Source organism: Phocoena sinus, chromosome 16, assembly GCF_008692025.1.
Source record: "Phocoena sinus isolate mPhoSin1 chromosome 16, mPhoSin1.pri, whole genome shotgun sequence".
In the NCBI taxonomy this organism is placed as follows: domain Eukaryota; kingdom Metazoa; phylum Chordata; class Mammalia; order Artiodactyla; family Phocoenidae; genus Phocoena; species Phocoena sinus.
The window spans coordinates 19,185,969-19,212,021 of record NC_045778.1 but is presented as its reverse complement, the minus strand read 5'-3'; the positions used below and the strand labels follow the sequence as shown (position 1 = coordinate 19,212,021).

The 26,053-nt window shown below is 37.6% G+C and overlaps 1 protein-coding gene across 1 annotated transcript in view; it reads left to right on the top strand.

Annotated features, from left to right (window-relative positions):
• Positions 1-26,053, top strand: part of CTNNA3 (catenin alpha 3) — a 1,597,197-nt gene that overhangs the window by 1,204,531 nt on the left and 366,613 nt on the right. The window lies entirely within an intron of this gene.

Sequence of the window (26,053 nt, the reverse complement as noted above, 5' to 3'; positions counted from 1 at the left end):
TAAAGGGATGGGGACTTTGACTTCATTCATTTTAAGATTTACTAAGTACTAGACATTCTTTGTAAGAGAGGAGACTAGTGCCTTCTAAAATCATAATGTTTGTACAGCCACTGGGAAAAGAGAAGTGGCTATTCAAGGCCAGAGGGGATCAGAGGCTCTGGGGTCGTAAACAGTCTTAGGTCTTTCCCAGCCCTTCTGAGGGCTATGGGCATCAATATCTCAACACCCCAGTAACCCTCTAAAACACACCCTTCCTAACAGTTGTTAGGAAGCTCTGGAATAGCCTTTTATCACCTGGGTAATCCAACAATTGTCTCTTTATAATAGAATTACTGTAAAATGTTTTATAAACTGCAACATAGTTTATGTTTTTAAAAGGGAGCTAATATCTGGTAGGAATCTCCTTCCTTGTACTCCGTCTTGAAAGTCCGATTTATGAAACTAATGAAATAACTCCAGTTATTACAAGTATCTGTTTCATGTATTAAGAGTCCTCAGTTGTAAAGACAGGTTAATTTTACTTTTTTAGAGATCATTATATGTGGCCTGGAAAGTCTGGTTATACAGTTACTGATGTGAGCTGGTACAACTTTTACATACTCATCTGAAAAACTGTATTTGAGGTTCAAGGTCACTGAGCCTAGAAAATAAACTGATGTGGGGCATCTCTCAGATTTTCTTTCTTCTGGCTTTGGGGAGAGCATAAACCATGTGAAGTTGAATGTATGAAACAGACTGCATTTCCTTTGGTGTTAAGTAATTGGTGTAGATAGCAGAGCTTAACTGGCAATAGTTTTAGCCGTCTCATTCCCAGCCTCTCCTTCCCACCTGTCCTTCATGTCCATTTTTCTGGGAGTCCTCAAATGTAGTGCTGCTCGGATGAGGGTGGTCACAATAGCCATGATGATATTGCCAAGTTTCCAAGACAAGAGTAAGTGTAGTAAGTGAAGGATTAAGCATTTCTAAGGTGAACAGTAGGTATCTACTGCCAAAAGAAGGCAATGTTGCATTTACACTATCAGAAGGCCAATACTTTCAAATGACAGTGTTATCTATAAGCTTTATGAATAGATGTGAATATTTTCACATAAAGTCCATATGTAAGTCGTTTATCATGATTGGGTGAGTTAAAGATTATTTCACCTTTTGGTGAAAACTGTAAACTTGGGGAATACTATAAACTTAGTGGATATCTCAAGATCTTCAGTGAAGGAGGAAAGGATTGTTTGACTGAAGAAGGGAAGTATATTTTATTTTTTATTTATTTATTTATTTTTTTTAAAACATCTTTATTGGGGTATAATTGCTTTACAATGGTGTGTTAGTTTCTGCTTTACAACAAAATGAATCAGCTATACATATACATATGTTCCCATATGTCTTCCCTCTTGCGTCTCCCTCCCTCCCACTCTCCCCATCCCACCCTTCCAGGCTGTCACAAAGCACCGAGCTAATATCCCTGTGCCTTGCGGCTGCTTCCCCCCAGCTATCTACCTTACTACGTTTGTTAGTGTGTATATGTCCATGACTCTCTCTCGCCCTGTCAAAACTCACCCCTCCCCCTCCCCATACCCTCAAGTCCTTTCTCCAGTAGGTCTGCGTCTTTATTCCTATCTGACCCCTAGGTTCTTCATGACATTTTTTTCCCTTAAATTCCATATATATGTGTTAGCATACGGTATTTGTCTTTTTCTTTCTGACTTACTTCACTCTGTATGACAGACTCTAGGTCTATCCATCTCATTACAAATAGCTCAATTTCATTTCTTTTTAAGGCTGAGTAATATTCCATTGTGTATATGTGCCACATCTTCTTTATCCATTCATCCGATGATGGGCGCTTAGGTTGTTTCCATGTCCTGGCTATTGTAAATAGAGCTGCAATGAACATTTTGGTACATGACTCTTTTTGAATTTTGGTTTTCTCAGGGTATATGCCAAGTAGTGGGACTGCTGGGTCATATGGTAATTCTATTTGTAGTTTTTTAAGGAACCTCCATACTGTTCTCCACAGTGGCTGAACCAATTCACATTCCCACCAGCAGTGCAAGAGTGTTCCCTTTTCTCCACACCCTCTCCAGCATTTATTGTTTCTAGATTTTTTGATGATGGCCATTCTGACTGGTGTGAGATGATATCTCATTGTAGTTTTGATTTGCATTTCTCTAATGATTAATGATGTTGAGCATTCTTTCATGTGTTTGTTGGCAGTCTGTATATCTTCTTTGGAGAAATGTCTATTTAGGTCTTCTGCCCATTTTTGGATGGGGTTGTTTGTTTTTTTGTTATTGAGCTGCATGAGCTGCTTGTAAATTTTGGAGATTAATCCTTTGTCAGTTGCTTCATTTGCAAATGTTTTCTCCCATTCTGAGGGTTGTCTTTTGGTCTTGGTTATGGTTTCCTTTGCTGTGCAAAAGCTTTGAAGTTTCATTAGGTCCCATTTGTTTATTTTTGTTTTTATTTCCATTACTCTAGGAGGTGGGTCAGAAAGGATCTTGCTGTGATTTATGTCATAGAGTGTTCTTCCTATGTTTTCCTCTAAGAGTTTGATAGTTTCTGGCCTTACATTTAGGTCTTTAATCCATTTTGAGCTTATTTTTGTGTATGGTGTTAGGGAGTGATCTAATCTCATACTTTTACATGTACCTGTCCAGTTTTCCCAGCACCATTTATTGAAGAGGCTGTCCTTTCTCCACTGTACATTCCTGCCTCCTTTATCAAAGATAAGGTGTCCATATGTGCGTGGGTTTATCTCTGGGCTTTCTATCCTGTTCCACTGATCTATCTTTCTGTTTTTGTGCCAGTACCATACTGTCTTGATTACTGTTGCTTTGTAATATAGTCTGAAGTCAGGGAACCTGATTCCTCCAGCTCCTTTTTTCGTTCTCAAGATTGCTTTGGCTATTCGGGGTCTTTTGTGTTTCCATACAAATTGTGAAATTTTTTGTTCTAGTTCTGTGAAAAATGCCAGTGGTAGTTTGATAGGGATTGCATTGAATCTGTAGATTGCTTTGGGTAGTAGAGTCATTTTCACAATGTTGATTCTTCCCATCCAAGAACATGGTATATCTCTCCATCTATTTGTATCATCTTTAATTTCTTTCATCAGTGTCTTATAATTTTCTGCATACAGGTCTTTCGTATCCTTAGGTAGGTTTATTCCTAGATATTTTATTCTTTTTGTTGCAATGGTAAATGGGAGTGTTTTCTTGATTTCACTTTCAGATTTTTCATCATTAGTATATAGGAATGCCAGAGATTTCTGTGCATTAATTTTGTATCCTGCTACTTTACCAAATTCATTGATTAGCTCTAGTAGTTTTCTGGTAGCATCTTTAGGATTCTCTATGTATAGTATCATGTCATCTGCAAACAGTGACAGCTTTACTTCTTCTTTTCCAATTTGGATTCCTTTTATTTCCTTTTCTTCTCTGATTGCTGTGGCTAAAACTTCCAAAACTATGTTGAATAAGAGTGGTGAGAGTGGGCAACCTTGTCTTGTTCCTGATCTTAGTGGAAATGCTTTCAGTTTTTCACCATTGAGGATGATGTTTGCTGTGGGCTTGTCATATATGGCTTTTATTATGTTTAGGAAAGTTCCCTCTATGCCTACTTTCTGGAGGGTTTTTATCATAAATGGGTGTTGAATTTTGTCGAAAGCTTTCTCTGCATCTATTGAGATGATCATATGGTTTTTCTCCTTCAATTTGTTAATATGGTTTATCACATTGATAGATTTGCGTATATTGAAGAATCCTTGCATTCCTGGAATAAACCCCACTTGATCATGGTGTATGATCCTTTTAATGTGCTGTTGGATTCTGTTTGCTAGTATTTTGTTGAGGATTTTTGCATCTATGTTCATCAGTGATATTGGCCTGTAGTTTTCTTTCTTTGTGACATCCTTGTCTGGTTTTGGTATCAAGGTGATGGTGGCCTCGTAGAAGGAATTTGGGAGTGTTCCTCCCTCTGCTATATTTTGGAAGAGTTTGAGAAGGATAGGTGTTAGCTCTCCTCTAAACGTTTGATAGAATTCACCTGTGAAGCCATCTGGTCCTGGGCTTTTGTTTGTTGGAAGGTTTTTAATCACAGTTTCAATTTCAGTGCTTGTGATTGGTCTGTTCATATTTTCTATTTCTTCCTGATTCAGTCTTGGCAGGTTGTGCATTTCTAAGAATTTGTCCATTTCTTCCAGATTGTCCATTTTATTGGCATAGAGTTGCTTGTAGTAATCTCTCATGATTTTTTTTATTTCTGCAGTGTCAGTTGTTACTTCTCCTTTTTCATTTCTAATTCTATTGATTTGAGTCTTCTCCCTTTTTTTCTTGATGAGTCTGGCTAGTGGTTTATCTATTTTGTTTATCTTCTCAAAGAACCAGCTTTTAGTTTTATTGATCTTTGCTATTGTTTCCTTCATTTCTTTTTCATTTATTTCTGATCTGATTTTTATGATTTCTTTCCTTCTGCTAGCTTTGGGGTTTTTTTGTTCTTCTTTCTCTAATTGCTTGAGGTGCAAGGTTAGGTTGTTTATTCGAGATGTTTCCTGCTTCTTAAGGTGGGCTTGTATTGCTATAAACTTCCCCCTTAGAACTGCTTTTGCTGCATCCCATAGGTTTTGGGTCGTTGTGTCTCCATTGTCATTTGTTTCTAGGTATTTTTTTATTTCCTCTTTGATTTCTTCAGTGATCACTTCATTATTAAGTAGTGTATTGTTTAGCCTCCATGTGTTTGTATTTTTTACAGATCTTTTCCTGTAATTGATATCTAGTCTCATGGCGTTGTGGTCGGAAAAGATACTTGATACAATTTCAGTTTTCTTAAATTTACCAAGGCTTGATTTGTGACCCAAGATATGATCTATCCTGGAGAATGTTTCATGAGCATTTGAGAAAAATGTGTATTCTGTTGTTTTTGGATGGAGTGTCCTATAAATATCAATTAAGTCCATCTTGTTTAATGTATCATTTAAAGCTTGTGTTTCCTTATTTATTTTCATTTTGGATGATCTGTCCTTGGGTGAAAGTGGGGTGTTAAAGTCCCCTACTATGAATGTGTTACTGTCGATCTCCCCTTTTATGGTTGTTAGTATTTGCCTTATGTATTGAGGTGCTCCTATGTTGGGTGCATAAATAGTTACAATTGTTATATCTTCTTCTTGGATCGATCCCTTGATCATTATGTAGTGTCCTTCTTTGTCCCTTTTAATAGTCCTTATTTTAAAGTCTATTTTGTCTGATATGAGAATTGCTACTCCAGCTTTCTTTTGGTTTCCATTTGCATGGAATATCTTTTTCCATCCCCTTACTTTCAGTCTGTATGTGTCTCTAGTTCTGAAGTGGGTCTCTTGTAGACAGCATATATAAGGGTCTTGTTTTTGTATCCATTCAGCCAATCTGTGTCTTTTGGTGGGAGCATTTAGTCCATTTACATTTAAGGTAATTATCGATATGTATGTTCCTATTTCCATTTTATATATTGTTTTGGGTTCGCTACTATAGGTCATTTCCTTCTCTTGTGTTTCGTGTCTAGAGAAGTTCCTTTAGCATTTGTTGTAAAGCTGGTTTGGTGGTGCTGAACTCTCTCAGCTTTTGCTTGTCTGTAAAGGTTTTAATTTCTCCATCAAATGTGAATGAGATCCTTGCTGGGTAGAGTAGTCTTGGTTTCAGGCTATTCTCCTTCATCACTTTCAGTATGTCCTGCCACTCCCTTCTGGCTTGTAGGGTTTCTGCTGAGAGATCAGCTGTTAACCTTATGGGGATTCCCTTGTGTGTTATTTGTTGTTTTTCCCTTGCTGCTTTTAATATGCTTTCTTTGTATTTAATTTTTGACAGTTTGATTAATATGTGTCTTGGCGTGTTTCTCCTTGTATTTATCCTGTATGGGACCCTCTGTGCTTCCTGGACTTGATTAACTATTTCCTTTCCCATATTAGGGAAGTTTTCAACTATAATCTCTTCAAATATTTTCTCAGTCCCTTTCTTTCTTTCTTCTTCTTCTGGAACCCCTATAATTCGAATGTTGGTGCGTTTCATGTTGTCCCAGAGCTCTCTGAGACTGTCCTCAGTTCTTTTCAGTCTTTTTTCTTTATTCTGCTCTGCAGTAGTTATTTCCACTACTTTATCTTCCAGGTCACTTATCCGTTCTTCTGCCTCAGTTATTCTGCTATTGATCCTATCTAGAGTGATTTTAATTTCATTTATTGCATTGTTCATCGTTGCTTGTTTCATCTTTAGTTCTTGTAGGTCCTTGTTAACTGTTTCTTGCATTTTGTCCATTCTACTTCCAAGATTTCGGATCATCCTTACTATCATTATTCTGAATTCTTTTTCAGGTAGATTGCCTATTTCCTCTTCATTTGTTAGGTCTGGTGGGTTTTTATCTTGCTCCTTCATCTGCTGTGTGTTTTTCTGTCTTCTCATTTTGCTTATCTTACTGTGTTTGGGGTCTCCTTTTTGCAGGCTGCACGTTCGTAGTTCCCGTTGTTTTTGATGTCTGTCTCCAGTGGCTAAGATTGTTTCAGTGGGTTGTGTAGGCTTCCTGGTGGAGGGGACTAGTGCCTGTGTTGTGCTGGATGAGGCTGGATCTTGTCTCTCTAGTGGGCAGGTTCACGTCTGGTGGTGTGTTTTGGGGTGTCTGTGGCCTTATTATGATTTTAGGCAGCCTCTCTGCTAATGGGTGGGGTTGTGTTCCTGTTTTGCTAGTTGTTTGGCATAGGTTGTCCAGCACTGTGGCTTGCTGGTCGTTGAGTGAAGCTGAGTGCTGGTGTTAAGATGGAGGTCTCTGGGAGATTTCCGCTGTTTAATATTATGTGGAGCTGGGAGGTCTCTTGTTGACCAGTGACCTGAAGTTGGCTCTCCTACCTCAGAGGCAGAGCCCTGACTCCTGGCTGGAGCACCAAGAGCCTTTCATCCACACGGCTCAGAATAAAAGAGAGAAAAAGTAGAGAGAATTAGTAGAAGTATGAGGAAAGAAAGAAGGAAAGGAGGAAAGGAAGGAAGGAAGAAAGAAGCAAAGAAGGAAAGAAAGGAGGGAGGGAGGGAGGAAGGAAGGAAGGAGGGAAAGAAGGAAAAAAAGACAGAAAGAAAGATGATACAGTAAAAATAAAATAAAGTATAATATAGTTATTGAATTAAAAAATATTTAGAAAAAAAAAAAGGGACGGATAGAACCTTAGGACAAATGTTGGAAGCAAAGCTATACAGAGAAAATCTTACACAGAAGCATACACATACACCTTCACAAAAAGAGGTAAAGGGGGAAAAATCATAAATCCTGCTCCCTGAGACCACCTCCTCAATTTGGGGGTGATTCGTTGTCTAAAGGAGGGAGGGAAGGAAGGAAAGAAAGAAAGAACGAAGGTAAAGTATAATAAAGTTATTACAATTAAACTTAATTATTAAGAAAAAGAATTTTTAAAAAAAAAGTCATGGACGGATAGAGCCCTAGGACAAATGGTGGAAGCTAGAGTATACAGACTAGATGTCACACAGGAGCATACACGTACACCTTCACAAAAAGAGGAAAAGGGAAAAAAATCATAGATTTCGCTCCTAAATTCCCCCTCTTCAATTTGGGATCATTCCTTGTCTATTCAGGTATTCCACAGATGCAGGGTATATCAAGTTGATTGTGGAGCTTTAATCCGCTGCTTCTGTGGCTGCTGGGAGAGATTTCCCTTTCTCTTCTTTGTTTTCACAGCTCACAGGAGCTCAGCTTTGGATTTGGCCCTGCCTCTGCGTGTAGGTCGCTGGAGGGCGTCTGTTTTTTCGCTCAGACAGGACGGGGTTAAAGGAGCCGCTGATTCGGGGCCTCCGGCTCACTCAGGCCGGGGGTTGGGGGATGGGGGAAGGAGGGGCACTGCGTGCGGGGGCCGGCCTGCGGCGGCAGAGGCAGCGTGACGTTGCGGCAGAGGCCGGCGTGACGTTGCACCAGCCTGAGGCCCGCCGTGCGCTGTCCCGGGGAAGTTGTCCCTGGATCCCGGGAACCTGGCAGTGGCGGGCTGCACAGGCTCCGCGGAAGAGGGGTGTGGAGAGTGACCTGTGCTCGCACACAGGCCCCTTGGTGGCGGCAGCAGCAGCCTTAGCGTCTCCCGCCCGTCTCTGGGGTTTGCGCTTTCAGCCGCGGCTCGCGCCCGTCTCGGGGGCTCGCGCCCTCAGCCGCGGCTCGCGCCCGTCTCTGGGGTTCGCGCTTTTAGCCGCGGCTCTCGCCCGTCTCTGGAGTTCCTTTAAGCAGCGCTCTTAAACCCCTCTCCTCGCGCACCAGGAGACAAAGAGGGAAGAAAAAGTCTCTTGCCTCTTCGGCCGGTGCAGGCTTTTCCCCGAACTCCCTCCCGGCTAGTCGTGGTGCACTAACCCCTTCAGGCTATGTTCAAGCCGCCGACCCCAGTCCTCTCCCTGAGCTCCGTCCAAAACCAAAACCCGAGCCTCAGCTCGCAGCCCCGCCCGCCCCGGTGGGTGAGCAGCAAGCCTCTCGGGTTGGTGAGTGCTGGTCGGCACCGATCGTCTGTGCAGGAATCTCCCCGCTTTGCCCTCCGCACCCGTCGCTGTGCACTACTCCGCGGTCGCGAAACTCCCCCCTCTGCCTCCCGCAGTCTCCGCCCGCGGAGGGGCTTCCTAGTGTGTGGAAACTTTTCCTCCTTCACAGCTCCCTCCCACTGGTGCAGGTGCCGTCCTTATTCTTTTGTCTCTGTTTTTTCTTTTGCCCCACCCAGTTACGTGGGGAGTTTCTTGCCTTTTGGGAGGTCTGAGGTCTTCTGCCAGCCTTCAGTAGGAGTTCTGTAGGAGTTGTTCCACGTGTGGATGTATTTCTGGTGTATCCGTGGGGAGGAAGGCGATCTCCGCGTCTTACTCTTCCGCCATCTTCAAGGTCCCCCGGGAAGTATATTTTAAATGATAGCCACAGTTGGGATAACAATGCTGGGAGTAGAACAAGTGGAATAAAAGAGTCTCTGGAAACATTGATCAGGTGTCCTGTTTGCCCAGCTCAGTAAGGATGTAGCTCAAGAAAAGCCAAAGGGATTTTAGGCATATGGAAATTCTTTCCCACCATGTGCCCATGCTGATTTCTGCTGACAAATATTTTCATTTCACATATTTGAATTCTCTAGCTCATGGTAATTTACAACTTCCTCTTTTGTCAATTACAAAAGAAAGCATTACTGCTTAACAATCCCACACAGCAGGCTAAGGACTTAGGAATGGTTCTTCTCCTGAAATGTATTAGTAACCCAGCAGTATCTTAGAAAGTATAATATATTCTGGTGATCATCCACCATTTAATTTTACTGTCTGCCAAAGTCTGTAGCAGTTAAAGTTAAGTGAACAATTTATAGTATAAAATTTCTCTGCTGATATGGGGATTCTCATTTATTATAAACACTGCTGCCAGTATTTCTTTAAGATTCTAGATATTTTAAAGTTGATTTTGAATGTAGGTTATACTGATTTAACAAAGGTTAAAGGCACATTCCTTTACTACTTTTTTTTGCTGGTAAAGCTTAGTTTCTTATTTTTAATTTTAATTTTTTTTAATACAGCAGGTTCTTATTAGTTATCTATTTTATACATATTAGTGTATATATGTCAATCCCAATCTCCCAATTCATCCCACCACCACCACCACCCATCCCCCACTTTCCCCCCTTGGTGTCCATACATTTGTTCTCTACATCTGTGTCTCTATTTCTGCCTTGCAAACTTGTTCATCTGTACCATTTTTCTAGATTCCACATATATGCATTGATATATGATATTTGTTTTTCTCTTTCTGACTTACTTACTTCACTCTGTATGACAGTCTCTAGGTCCATCCACGTCTCTACAAATGACCCAATTTCGTTCCTTTTTATGGCTGAGTAATATTCCATTGTGTATATGTACCACATCTTCTTTATCCATTCATCTGTTGATGGGCATTTAGGTTGCTTCCATGACCTGGCTATTGTAAATAGTGCTGCAATGAACATTGGGGTGCATGTGTCTTTTTGAATTATGGTTTTCTCTGGGTATATGCCCAGGAGTGGGATTGCTGGGTCATATGGTAATTCTATTTTTAGTTTTTTTAAGGAACCTCCATACTGTTCTCCATAGTGGCTGTATCAATTTACATTCCCACCAACAGTGCAAGAGGGTTCCCTTTTCTCCACATCCTCTCCAGCATTTGTTGTTTGTAGATTTTCTGATGACACCCATTCTAACCGGTGTGAGGTGATACCTCACTGTAGTTTTGATTTGCATTTCTCTAATAATTAGTGATGCTGAGCATCCTTTCATGTGTTTGTTGGCAATCTGTATATCTTCTTTGGAGAAATGTCTATTTAGGTCTTCTGCCCATTTTTTGATTGGGTTGTTTGTTTTTTTTAATATTGAGCTGCATGAGCTGTTTGTATATTTTGGAGATTAAACCTTTGTCCATTGATTCCTTTGCAAATATTTTCCCCCATTCTGAGGGTTGTCTTTTCGTCTTGTTTTTAGTTTCCTTTGCTGTGCAGAATTACTACTTGCCTTAAAATTCTTATGTAACTAGAAAGAGGAAATAGATTACTGATATTGATAAAAAACAAAATTATTTTTGAGGGAAGAGGCAGTAAGTTAAAATATTGTACTTCTCTTACCATCTCCCCTACCGTATTTATTTATTCTCCTTCTACCAACTATTTCAGTATGTGAATAGTTATCCCTTCTTCATTATTTGTATTTATTAATGTATTCATCCTATCTTCACAATTACAATCAAATAATTTTGAGCTCAGGGACTAGCAGTGTGTTTTTTTCCTTTTTCATCTATTTAAAAAGTTAGCAAGAAGGCAGATTCACAAAATATTTCTACCTCACTCTAGTTTAACATCGCTTTTATAAAACAGTAAAGGGAAACAAAAGGAATGAGCCCATACGTCAAATGCATGGGTGTTGGCTCATCAGAGAAAAGCAACATCCAGAAGATAGAAAGCAGCTGGAAATGTGCAGATAGATGGAAAAGAGCAGCAAACACCTCAATCCAGGGTATGCACAAGCAGAGGTCGTCAGAGAGGGAGGGTTCCAGCTCTCCTGTTAGCATCACTGAATTCTGGAAAACAGTGAAATAATATGGCCTCACATTCAGTAAGACAATTAATTTGAACTTAGAACACTACTTTCATCCAAAATGTGTGGCAAAATAAAACCTTTCTGTATACGTAAGAACCCAGGATATTTAAGTTACACAAACCCTTTTTGAGAAATGACTTGAAAATGTATTCAAGCAAAATGAGGAAAAATCAGAAATAGTAAGAATGTGGAGAATTGAAATAGTAAATCTAACTCAGAAATGTAATGAATAAAATGACAAGATGGCAGATCTCTAGCAGGTCTAGAAAGCAACTGATCCAAATTAGAATAGAAAGTCATGGGCTGCAAGAAAAAATAATTCTAAAAGGAGCCTAGGATACATTTAGACAAACAGAATCATTAAATTAGTCACATGATAACGAAAGCAATTCACTATCCTTTCCAAAAGATGTCACCTAGCTAGCTTAGAATATTGTGAACCCAACTACATAATCCTAAAACTTTAAAACTGTCTGGTTATATTGTTATCAGCTTATGCTTAACTATTTGTATTTGTTTATTGTCTGTGTCATGTCTTTTTTTGTTTTGGTTTTTTTTTTTTTTTTTTGCGGTACGCGGGCCTCTCACTGTTGTGGCCTCTCCCGTTGCGGAGCGCAGGCTCAGCGGCCATGGCTCACGGACCCAGCCGCTCCGCGGCATGTGGGATCTTCCCGGACCAGGGCACGAACCCATGTCCCCTGCATCGGCAGGCGGACTCTCAACCACTGCGCCACCACGGAAGCCCTGTGTCATGTCTTTTGTCATTGTTAAGAAACTAGATTTCATGTCACATGGTAAATGTTACCTATTATGCCTATTATGAATATGTATTTATATATATATGTATGTATAAATGGCATACACACATATACATATGTGCATATGTTTATATCCATTTATGATAGTAATATTTATATACAGATATCTTATTTTATAATTTATTATATTTAGTATTAGTGTAACTATATATGTATAATGCATATGTTACATTATATACAAAATGATTGATTTTTTTTTGCCTGTGTGTTTAATGGTCTTTGTATAAAATAGAGTTATCATACAGAACAACCTGGGCAGATCCATACATATCTCCAGGGACACCTGGAAGTCTAGTACTGACTTTGGCTATGACAAAAATAATTGACTAGCTAGTAATTTATAATGCACTGTCTAAAGTGCAAAATCCCTCTGGTGGCACCCAGGGCCAGCTTATTTATGTTTTTTACGGATGTGTAGATTGATGGCTTACACCTATTTCACTGGTTTCATAGCTCGGCTTGGCTATATGACCAGTGGGGCATAAAAGACTCTGCTAGAATCTTTTGCCTTAACTCTCCTAAAACCACAATTTCTTGCATATCTCTCTTGGCAGGTCATAACCCAGAGATGAAGTGCATCCTGTGTGACTAAGAAAAGACTTTGTGTAGGTGTGCCTGCAAATGTCCCAGGCCCCGATGCTGGCTTGTACATTCTTTCTCCTGCTTTGCTGCATGCTTTATCTTGAATAGGTTTTATGTGAGTGTGTTATACAGAATTTTGCAGACCCTTTAAATTCTTCAACCTTGTATAATTGTTGCAGTCATAACGCATTTATTTACAAAAAAACATGTATTTGAAGATAACAAGAAGAAGCACACACACATACATTTACCTTAAACGTACAGAGCAAGGCAAGTGGGCAACTGGTTACATTTGGTTTTGTTAATTGCTTTTTTTTCCTTTTTTGAAGGTCCATAGTAAGTCTTCATAATTGGACATTATGCAGCCAAAAGTACTGGATCATGCTGTATTTTCCTCAGAGGACTTTCTAAACTCTGAAACCTTAGTGGCTAAACTTTCATTTGATTTAGAATAACTGACTCACACAATACATAGCAATAGTGAATGGACAAACATTTCTCATCAGTACTGACTCAGTCTTTTATGGCCTGTTTCCGCCAATTGTGAGATCATTCCACCCAATTACCATTTCACTACTCTGCCCCCTTAAAAACGCAGAGCTATAACAAAGCTTATCCTTTCTATATTAATAGTTATCTATTGCTGAATTTTTAAAAATTTCCCTAAAAGTTAGCAAATTAAGACAACAAACATTTACTGTCCTGTGGTTTCTGAGATCAAGAATCTGGGAGCAGCTTAGCTCAGTGGCTCCGGCTCAAGGTCCCTCATGAGGCTGCAGTTAGGCTGTCGGCCTGGGCGCCCTCATCCAAGTCCCAGGTGTGGTTGCCGGCAGGAGACTTCGCTCTCTTGCCTCGTGGGCCTCCCTTACGTTGCCTAAGTATTCTCCCAACATGGCACCTGGCTTTCCTCAGAGCAGGCAATCCAAACCAGAGAGAGAGTGAGAGAGAAAGAGAGGCCTTAGGGTGGAAGCCAGTGTTTTTGTATAACCTAATTTCTGAAGTGGTATACCATCATTTTTGCTATATTCAATTTGTTAGAAGGGAGTTACTAAATTCAGTGGGTTACTAAGTTACTTAAAGACGGAGTATGAATATCAGGAAGCAAGGCCATTGAGCCATTTTACAGACTGCTTACCACAACTGCTAAGTGTTCTGTATTCTGGAAATGCTCAATCTATTTCCATGTCCACAAATAGACTATACTTTTTGGAGTGATTATATCTCTCAACCCCCCTGCTTTCCGGTCTAACACCTAATTTTGGAAACATAGCAAAGAACCTGCCATACAGTAGACAATAAATATAGGTTCAATGGATGAATAAATAACAGAATGCACAGTTCACCTGGGAGCCTTAATAAAGTTGATTGATTGACAAAGCAGAACAATTGGAAAAAGGAGTCCTCTCCATGACTACTTCATGCTAGATGCCTTGACCTGAATGTTTCCTCCATGGTTCTTCTCTCCATGTGCAGCCCTAAGGATCTTTCAGTGGAGCAGCTAAGAATGCTCACAGCAGAGCCAGTGAAGACACTTTGAAGTGTCTCACAAAAGCCGGTATATGGCGGCTACTCAGACAGCACATTCTCAACAAAATACCCAATTTTTGTTGGCTAGTTAGAGCAATTTACACTAAAATCCCAGAATTATTCTATACATTGAATGTCACAATTCCATACCACCAGTGGCATATATTGCTATGGTAGGAGAAATGTGGCTTCCTGGGGAATTGAAGAATATCAGTAATTGTCCATTCAGGGCCTCTTCATTTGGCCATTACCAGTGTGAAAATGATTTCTATGGAAAAGATTACTTTTAAAGATTATTTTGATAATGCAATTTTTTAAAGATTGCAACTATTGCAGAACAAGTTAGTATGGTTGTGGAATTTGTGAATGGCTCTGGAAAGAATAACCCGCCTTTTATCTTCTATCATGAGCCACTGTCTGATGATTTACCTTTATCTTTCTAGGTGTATTAGTTATCTGTTGCTGAGTAACAGTATCACAACATTACCAACTTAAAGCAATACAACTTAGTACCCCACGGTTTTTGTTGGTCAGGTATCCAGACAAGACTTAACTGGATCCTCTGCTTAGAATCTTGTAAAATATAAATCAAGGTGTCAGACAGGGTTGTGGCCTCATCTCGGGCTTGACTAGGGAAATATCCTCTTTCAAGCTCGTTCAGGTCGTCGGCAGAATTCAGTTCCTCATGGTTCTAGGACTGAGGGCTTCAGTTTCTTTTTCTTGGCAGTCTACCAAGGGACACTCTCAGCTCCCAGAGACTTCCCACAGTTCTTACTATGGAACTCTCCAAAACAGGTGCTTGTCTTCTCAAAGTCAGCAAGAAAGAGACACTCAGCAAGGCAAGCGCTATAATCTTATGTAATATAATCTCATAATCATGTATACATAATCACATCTATTCTATCAACTTTCCCATATCTTATTGGTTATAAGCAAGTCATAGTTCCTGCTCAAACTCAAGATAAGAGTATTATGGTGGCCACCTTAATGGTCTGTTGGACATACCAGGGAAATACTTTATAGCTTTCAATAAAAGCATGCCTGAACCTAATGAAACAAGTAGACAGGCCTAGAGTAATTCCTACAGACTTTAATGGGGTAGACAGCAAGGCTGATTCTGAACTAGCTTCTTTTGAAAAATAGTTTTTCTCTTCATTGTATATGAATTTAAAAGTAAACTTGATGCTTTCTCTAATGAAAACCATATTTACTATAAATATTAAGTTGGCCTAAATATAATAACTGATTTTCAACTGTTTTGACCTATAACATAATTTTATATGGGTCAACATGATACTTCCCATGTATTTTGTTTTCTACGTTCCAGGGAAAATCCCTGTAAACAATGCTGTCATGGAATACTATACATTGTATACATGAAGAAATTGAAATTCACTGGGTTTATGTCATTCGTCTAATTTTACAACAGTAAACAGCTAATTAAGAGATTGGAACAATATTGAACTACAGGTCTGTGGTTCAAAGCCTGTTCTTTCAACCATTATTCTAGGACTGATTTTAAAAATATAGATTAATTGATTGAATAATAATTAATTAATTGTCAGCACATTTTACCTAAGATGAAGTTATATCTTCATTTTTTGCAATAAGCATTGAAGAAAGAGTAGACATGGGGAATAAAGACAATATTCCTTTATGAGTCTGCTCCCAGGCTAATTCTCTTTCATCTTTAGGTGCTCTTGGTACTTTTAAGTTTGTCTTGTTTTTTGTCTTTGGCATTCTGCAGTTTCACTATAATGTACTTAAGTGTGGGTATGTATTTTATTTATATTGCTTGGTATACATTTTGCCTATTTGTGAAATCATGTCTTTAACAGTTTTAGAAAATTAATAGCTATCCTCTATTCAAATAGGTAATTTCTTCCATTCTCTCTATTCTTTTTTTTTTCTGAGACTCTGATAGTATACATGATGTTTGTTCTCATTCTATCCTTTATATTCTTGATCTCAGGTTTATATATTACCATATCTTTGCTTCACTCTTTGTACTGAAAATCAAATAATTTCTCTGTATCATGTTTCCAATTCATTAGTTTTCTCTTTTTTTTTCTTTTTCTTTTTCCTATTGATTTATGTAAGTTCATTTTATTTTTTAAATTTATTTTTATTTATTTATTTTTGGCTGTGTTGGTTCTTCATTGCTGTGCGTGGGCTTTCTCTAGTTGCGTGAGCGGGGGCTACTCTTCATTGCGCTATGCGGGCTTCTCATTGCAGTGGCTTCTCTTGCTGCAGAGCATGGGTTCTAGGCACACAGGCTTCAGTAGTTGTGGCACGTGGGCTCAGTAGTTGTGGCTTGTGGGCTCTAGAGCTCAGGCTTAGTAGTTGTGGCACACGGGCTTAGTTGCTCCGTGGCATGTGGGATCTTCCTGGACTGGGGCTCAAACCCGTGTCCCCTGCATTGGCAGGCAGATTCTTAACCACTGTGCCACCAGGGAAGTCCCTTTTTTGTTAGTTTTTAAGAGAAGTTTTAGTTTTACAGCAAAACTGAGAGGAAGGTACGGAGATTTTTTTATATACTTCCTGCCCCAACACATGCATAGCTTCCCCCATTATCAGTATCCCCCGCCAGAGAAGTACATTTGTTGTAATTGATAAACCTACATTGGCATCATTACCACCCAACAACCATAGTTTGCATTAGGGTTCATTCTTGGTGTTGCACATTTTATAGATTTGGACAAATGTATAAAGACATGGATCTACCATTATAGTATACAGAGTAGTTTCACTGCACTGAAAATCTTCTGTGCTCTGCCTATTTATCCCTCCCTTTCCCCTAACTCTGAACAGCCACTGATCTTTTACTGTCTCCATAGTTTTGCCTTTTCCAGATGTCATGTAGTTGAATCATACATTCTGTGGCCTTTTCAGATTGGCTGCTTTCTCTTGGCAATATGCATTTAGGTTTCCTCCATGTCTTTTTTGTGACTTGATAACTCATTTTTTTCAGTGTTGAATAATATTCCATTGCCTGAATGTACCACAGTTTACTGATCTCTTCACCTGCTGTAGGGTGTCTTGGTTGCTTCAAAGTTTTACAATTATGAATAAAGCTGCTATAAACATCCATGTGCAGGTTTTTATGTGGACATACGTTCTTAATTCCCTTATGTAAATACCAAGGAGCACAAATGGTAGACCATATGGTAAGAGTATGTTTAGTTTTGTAAGACACTGCCAAACGGTCTTCCAAAGTGGCTATACTATTTTGCATTCATTCTGACCAGCAGTGAATGAGTGAGAGTTTCTGTAGCTCCACATTCTCACCAGCATTTAGTGTTGTCAGTATTCTGGATTTTGGCCATTCTAAAAGGTGTATAGTGGTATCTTGTTGTTTTAACTTGCATTTCCCTGATGACATGTGATGTGGAACATCTTTTCATATGCTTATTTGTCATTTGTATATCTTTGGTGAGGTTTCTATTAAGGCCTTTGGCCCTTTTTATAATTGGGTTGTTTGTTTTTCATTACTGAGTTTTAAGAGTTCTTTTTATATTTTGGATAACAGTCCTTCATCAGATGTGTCTTTGCAAATATTTTCTCTAAGTCTATAACTTGCCTTCTCATTCTCTTGACATTGTCTTTCACAGAAGAGAAGTTTTTCATTTTAAGGAAGTCTGGTTTATCAATTATTTCTTTCATGGATTATTATGCCTTTGGTGTTGTATCTAAAAAGTCATTACCATGCCCAAGGTCATCTATATTTTCTCCTATGTTATTTTTCTAGGAGTTATAGGTTTTTATTTTACATTTAGATCTATGATCCACTTTGAATTAATTTTTGTGAAGGATATAAAGTCTGTGTCTAGATTCTTTTTCCTCTTTTGAAAATATTTATTTATTTTGGCTGCGCCGGGTCTTAATCGTGGCACGTGGGATCTTCGTTGCGGCATGCAGACTCTTAGTTGTGGAATGCATGCAGGATCTTGTTCCCCAACCAGGGATTGAACCAGGGCCCCCTGCATTGGGAGTGCAGAGTCTTACCCACTGGACCACTGGGAAAGTCCCTTCTTTTTCATTTTTTTTTTTTTTTTTTTTTTTTTTTGGGGTACGCGGGCCTCTCACTGTTGTGGCCTCTCCCATTATGGAGCACAGGCTCCGGATATGCAGGCTCAGCGGCCATGGCTCACGGGCCCAGCCGCCCCGCGGCATGTGGGATCTTCCCGGACCGGGGCACGAACCCGCGTCCCCTGCATCGGCAGGCGGACTCTCAACCACTGCGCCACCAGGGAAGCCCCTTTTTCATTTTTAATGTGGATGTCCGAATGTTCAAGCACCAGTTGTTGAAGGGATTATCTTTGCTGCATTGTTTTCCTTTTCTCCTTTGCCAAAGGTCAGTTGACTTTATTTATTCTCTATTCTTAATTTTCTCTTCAGTTGTATGTTATATGCTAATCCATCCTTTCTGGTTTTTTTAAACACATGTATTTTTGAATTTTACATATTTGGTAGATTCTTGCTGTTTGGCTTTGAACAAACATAAAACTTCCTTATACTTCACTCTTTTCATACGTAAAATGGAAATATAAAAATTGTTTCAACCTCGGACAGTTGTTGGATAATTTAATCATTTAATATATTTAAAGCTGCTCTTAAACAGCACCTGGCCTATGAAGTCCTTGAGAATCTAAACCTGATACTTGCTATTCTATGAATTCTTAGGAGGATTTTTTTTTTTTTTCCTGGAGAAGATACACATTTGCTTCTACAGATCTCAGAACACATTAGCCCCATTCCAGAGTTCCAAGTCTAATCAAGATTCTTCTTTTCATCACCTCCATTTCCCTACTACCTAAGTCTAAATGCCCATTACAGTACTAATGTGTGCCCTAAAAGACAATTATTTCATATTTGGTTACAACACTTTCTTTTTCCCTTTCAATAAGTCTCCTTTTTTAAAAAATTAATTTTGTTGAAGTATAGTTGATTTACAATGTTGTGTTAGTTTCTGGTATACAGCAAAGTGATTCAGTTTTATATATATATATATATATATATGTATATGTATATGTATATATTTATATTTATTCTTTTCATATTCTTTTCCATTATGGTTTAAGATATTGAATATAGTTCCCTGTGCTGTACAGTAAGACTATGTTGTTTATCCATTCTGTATATAATAGTTTGTATCTATTAATGGCAGACTCCCAATCCATCCTTCCTCCACCCCTCCTCCCCCTTGGCAACCACAAGGCTGTTCTCTATGTCTGCAAGTCTGTTTCTGTTCCATGGCTAAGTTAATTAGTGTCATATTTTAGAATCCACATGTCAGTGATATCATATGTTATTTGTCATTCTCTTTCTGACTTACTTTACTTAGTATGATAATCTCTAGTTCCGTCCATGTTGCTGCAAATGGCATTGTTTCATTCTTTTTGATGGCTGATTAGTTTTCCTTGTATATATACCACATCTTCTTTATCCATTAGTTTGTCATTGGAATAAGTCTCCTATCTTACTTAGATCCTGGAAATGTGATAAAATGTTTTTTTGTAAGTTATTATGTAGTGATCAAGTAATTCAAATTGTTTATTCTACTGTGAAACTGTAAGCAAAAGTCTCTAGTCTTGTCATTACCAGTCATACAAAACTATCACAAGAGAAGCTACCCAGGAAGAAGTTTTAGTTGCTACAAATATACTTACTATCCAGTTTACTCTGCTACATTGCAACAAATTGGCAGATGTTTTCTACATTTTTTCTGATAAGAGGATAGGAAGCTATGGTTTCAAAGTGAGTATTGTTTAAAATGTTAGTTTAGATGTTAGATATTTTAATATGATTCAGAAGCTTTCTTCTATTTTACTTTTTTTTTAATACGTAGCTTGTCATTATATAAAGGACTTCCCAAAATTAGTCTTGCTATTTCATGAAAAACTCAACCAAATGATAACTTACCAAAGTGAAATCACACCTTTGTTTTTAAAGGCCATACCAAATTTCCAAACTTCCAGCTTTTTTGAGTACATTTTTTTCTCAAAAATAGGCATTCTCATATTTACTTAAAAGAAAAAAAATTCTCCCAGAAGCTTGAAAATTATTTCTAACTGACAAGGATACAGTAATTCCTCTCAGAATGAAGTGGTAGGAATAATGACACAGAGGAGTAGAGCACATCAGCCATTCATGCTGCTTGATTTAAACTTGGCCATCAGCCAATATATAAGTAAGCATTTTTATCTTTGATACCTTTGGTTAATATTTTTCAGAGGAAATGTGGCTTTGAGGTTTTTATGATGCTATAGATTTTCCAGAAACCATTCACATATTCCAAATTGCCTCTAAACAACATTCTAGACTTTATTGTGTCTTCTGGCATTTTGCTTTTGTTCCCATCATGTAGTGTTACTTAGTGACAATATTATCTCAACAGCAGAAATTATGATTGGGAGTGCTACAAAAAAATTTATGGCTGAAAATATGAAGACTATGCCATATATATTTTTTAAAGTTACTAAAAATCTTCAGCCCTTTGTCCTGCTCTTATCCCTTAACTGCATCACTCTCCTTCTGTATTTTGAAATTTACCTGTGGATTATATTTAATATACTTCCTAAAACATCTCTTAAGTACAGTTAGTGCAGGACTAGAATTTTTTCTCTTTTCCAAATTTCCACTAAAGGAACATGATTTGCTATATACTTGTGGGAAGGAAAGCATTCATGTTTGTATCTGGATACTCTGAAAATTCTAAAGCCGAGAGGGGTTGAGTATGAGGAGCCTGTGGTCCTACTAAGTGGCTTTCAAACCAGATGCCTTCTGTCCATTGCCAGCATCATCGGTCAGTTTGTCTGAGGATAGTTCCTTCTACAGAAATCATAAACTTAAAAAAAAAAGAGAGACTGGTTTTGGAACCAGAGAGAGAAGACTTCAGATGAAGAAAGTAGTGGTATCTGAACTTAGGTTTATGTAAATCATTAAACAATGGCAAGAATTTTGATTTTTTAAATTTGAAACATACAAAAATATGCAATGTTTGATTTTATGGAAGCATCATGGCACAGTAAAATTACTGATTTTGAAGATTACAAGTGCTTGTCTTGACTTCGGACTTTTGTCACTGGTTTTGCGTCCTTAGGCAAAGTGCATAATCTTTCTGAAAAGTAGTATTCATATGTGTAAAATGGTCAACTCATGATAGATTTGTTGTGAGAATTAAGTAATACAGTGAAAAGCTTGATGTATTTTGCTCACAGTTTTTAATCAACAAATAATTCTTTGGAATTAGTGGGCACTGAGCAGAGAATTTAACAAATGTAGTATTTTCCAAATATTAATGACTATTGAAGAATAAATCCAGAATATTGAAGAATAAAGAATAAAGATCCTATGATGTAGCTTATGATAGTACCTCAAATAGTCCATTTATCTTGGTGAATAAATCAAGGAATTAATAAATTACATGACCAATATTTATCAGATAGAACCTATTTCTTTCCTTCTCTATATAGATGCTTCACAATATGTTATTAAATAGAAAACGGTCTCTTATTGATGATCACAGTAAGCAACTGATTATTTCATAAATTTTGGACATTGTTCTCTAAAATTCTATTGACTCTATGGAAGCGCATAATATTTTCTTACATAAAAAAAATTTCTCCTCACCATTTGTACATTAATTATGGATTTAACCATCTAGAAATTTTGTAAGTTTGAAAATGTTTGATTTGCAATTCTAGTGTTTATAAATAAACACAGTTTTCTAAATGAACGCACTTTTCATTTGCTAAACTATTTGTTCATTTACTGTTCTTTATTAAATGACTGATCTTTGCCAGGCATTTTTCTGACCTCTGGGGAAACAGTGGTGAAGACCTGATCTTCAAAGTGCATTGATTTAGTCTAAAAACCTTGCTAAAAACAGTATAAACTAGGCACTGTTTGGATTATTAAAGTTTGCTACAAGAATGAAATGTAATCTATGACCTAGATGAGAACTACCATCCGCACCTAAGAATCAGATAGGTTTGAATTAGAACCTTGGCTCTGCTTTTGAAATCTGTGAGATCTTAGGTGAGTTATAAACTGTCCTTCTACCTCAAGCTCATTATTTTGAAATAATTGTTATACACACACACACACACACACGCACACACACACACACACACAGGTAATGATGCCTACTTCTTAAAGGTGATAGGAGTATTGGTCTTTCTGCCATGATTTCTGAAGACTTATCATTCCGTTCTGTTTCCACAATTTTTTCCGCTCTGAGCATGGTACCAGTGGTAGGAGACAACCCCCGATGAGCACTGAGACTCAGCAGCCATTCTCAATTTCCAATTTCCCTCAAATTGTTTTTAAGAGTTTGTGTATTATTGGTATTAGTTTTTTCAATTAGGTCACCCAATTCATATACTTAAATAGAATATAGAAAGTGTTTGTTTTCTATTGGAATTTAAATTTATGAGGTTCATTTAACCATGCATCATTGCAAAAGCAAGTATGAAAAGGTAAAGGCAAAAGTAATTATGCAATTATGCGTTTTGATGTCTGCGTGTTTACATCTATTTTCTTAGATTTTATTCAGTGACTCAAACATTTTATTCTGTGACCTGAAACATTTTGCATAAAAAGAAGTCTAGAAATGTAATTTGCTATGTCCATCATTTCTGTCAACTTTAGTAATAACTACTGATGAGCCGCGCATTTAAGAAATATAGCCTAAGAGGCATGTGAGTATCCAATTAGTCCTATTTCTTCTTAGGACCAACAGTACTCTTTTATTTATAGTTTTAATAGCTTAATTTTGCTGATGTTGTAATTTGAAATGAGCTTAGTCAGAGTAGCCTCTGACACCCAAAGATATCAGGCTTTGCTTCCACTGAATCTATTTAAGTCCCTTATTATCTCAAGTTACAGCATAGCAACTAGATGACTTTATTGCATTCAGTAAACTTTCAAAATGTGTGCAGTTTTGATAGCTCATAATTTACTAGAATGAAGGTGTAAGGAATTTGATGGTTGCTGAAGTGTTTGTAGTTTCCTAAAGGGAGTCTGGTTTTATCATCTTGTTTCATCTACTTGTAACTCATCAGTGAGCACGTTTGTTTCAGAAAAACATCTCTAACAATAGCCATGAGAATAGATAGGACTCTAGGAGGACTCAAAATTCGTATTCTCAGTGGCATTTAATGTTTCTCCACTTGCCCATTATAAAGACATCTGGAGTTCATTTCAATAATAAAGTCATACTTCCTAAGTTGATTTCAGTTAGCTTTAGCTCAAATATTCTATTAAAAATACATTGTAGAGAAAGTAGCATAATTTCTTGGAAAAAATGGAGTATAGATTTTAAAAGTCTTTAGGTATAATTACCTGAGGGACTTCTTATATACCCTTAACCTCTCTCCCTCTCTAAATCTAAAATTTATCTCTGGAACTGTCCAGAAATGGACTTACTATCTGAATTGGAAAAATCCCCTAGTGGAGTTGAAACTTTATATATTGGACATGAATTTTTGGATGCTATAAAGTACTTGTGTTTGGAGAAACAGATCTAACAATCAATATCATAAGTGAAGAAAGCCAATCAGGCAAGGGAAGTTGACTTTTTTGAGCATGTGATGACAGCTAATACATGGCAGTTTATACAAGCAGTTAATATTAACCAAGACAGACAGATATAACCCTGTACTATATTATGAATATGTAACAGGTGTGCACAATCATTGGCATTATTGTGCATGTAATATTAAGTATGAAGTCAAATGGGCAGTCAGCATAAGGGAAATCTACAAGACTCTGGCCGTTGGGCTGTATTTCAAGGGTGAGATCCATGGAGTTCCAACAGGACAGATCCAGTAAAGGACCAGTATAGTGAACAGGAGGTCCACCAAAGAACTCTGGCAATGAAGAATCCAAGTTGTTGGAATCAAGGAGAAAGTATTGCATTACTGTCATGGGTAAACCAGAAGTCTAGTTACTAGAATTAGCCCAAGGTCAGAACTGGACTATCTACAAGTTTAAGTAGATTCTGACTCTTCTGAGCATTGATTTTTTTAAAATCCCCTTTTCACTAGAGAAAGGATAAGAATTGGGACATTAGATTGAACTCAGCCATCAGGTAGCTGTCTATGGTACTATTTGTGGAGGTAATAATAAATCTGGGGGTTAAGAAACTAAGCAGAACATGACAACCTATCCTGATTGAGCTTAGTTCTTTCCTTTACTGTCTTCATCTGTCTTTTTCTTTTACCTTATGTTTCTTTCTCTTTTCCAATCTTTCTTTTTCTCTTGTCAAAGGAGGAAATCAAAATTGGTGAACTTAAGATTCCTGCTGACCCTATAAAATATTTCTAAGACAGAACAATCAGTTTTTATGTTTATCTTACAGAAATTAAGTTTGATTTAAATACTGATCATATCGATGCTAATTTTTTTTCTGTCGTTTGCTTGGAAATAAATGTGATTTTAAAAATATTGTTTTCTTAATAGTTAACTAAATTAGGTTTCTGTTTTACTTCTTATTCTTTTTTGAGTCTCCTGTGAGTCAATTTATCTCAATAACAGAGGTTAACTTTAAATAATCACTTAACATGTGTCACTCACTGTATTTAATAATGCATATGTTTCATGTGTTAGCTCCATTTAATTATCTCAACAAAAATCATAATTTTTGTTGGTAAAGGCAGACTCTAGTATTAACTCTTATACAGATAAATACACTGAACATTAGTAAGGGTAGGTAAAAAACTCAGGCTGTACAGCCAAGTCATTCAATTCCAGAGACTCAATACTTAAACTGCTTGCCTTACTGTTCCCCTTATGTAAAAGCCCTCTCTTCCTAACTTAAAATAAGTTATTGGCTAACTTAAGCAGTCTTTAAGCAACCTTCATGAACAGTGATTTCTTCTTTTTTTTTTTTTTGCGGTATGCGGGCCTCTCACTGTTGTGGCCTCTTGCGTCGTGGAGCACAGGCTCCGGACGCGCAGGCTCAGCGGCCATGGCACACGAGCCCAGCCGCTCCGCGGCATGTGGGATCTTCCCGGACCGGGACACAATCCCGTGTCCCCTGCATCGGCCGGCGGACTCTCAACCACTGCACCACCAGAGAAGCCCGAATAGTGATTTCTTTAACTCCTTTAGTCGTCTTTCCAAATTTCAATCAAATTTTCTGTGGAGTAAGTTGGTCCTTATTTAAAATGTCATTACTTAATCTTATTTTCATAAATCTTACAGTGATTGAGAAGGTCTGGCATTGCTTTGCTTTGTGTTTCCATCTTATATATGCTTGCAGGCAATGAAGTACCTCCTTGTACTCCTATGTCTAAACCCTGATTCCTTAGGTCTCTACAAATAAGTCCCTTCCCTCAAACCTCTAAAATTTGTTCTTTTTTAAAAAATTTTAAATTTCTTTTGTCTCTGGGCTTGGACTGTTTCTCCAGACCCACTTCAAAAATAGAAACCTAAACTATGATTAAAATTCTATTAAGGCTCGAGGTTGAAGTCAGTGGAAATATGAATAAACAGTATATCCTTAAAAATGCTTGTTAAGTAAACAATTTTCATCACAACTTTAACACATGCTAATTTTAGAAAATCTAGTGATCCCCTCAAAAAAGATTTAAAAAGAAAAAATAATAAATCATCTAGATTTCCAGAATTCAGAAAAAGTGACCATTATTATTTTCATATGATGAAATGTTAAAATATGTATTTTCGCATATTTAGTTTCAGTCCTTTTTCTATGTTGTTCTATTTAAGGCCATGGTGTATACAGTTTTGTATTTTGCTTTTGACATTAAACATTTTGACATAAGCATTTTCTTTTATCACAGTTTCATTGGTAAAATCAATTTAATTATTGCATAATAGTTCATATATGAATACAGTTATTTACTTAAAGTATTCTTTTTAAAGAATTTAGGTAATTTTCAATTTTTCCATCATTGTGAATAATGATAAGGATTTACATTTTAATTATTTTGTGTAAATCATTTTTTTCTATAGCTAAGACAGTTTCTTTGCCATAAATTCCCATAGCAGGAATCCCTGATTCAAAGGAAATAAAAA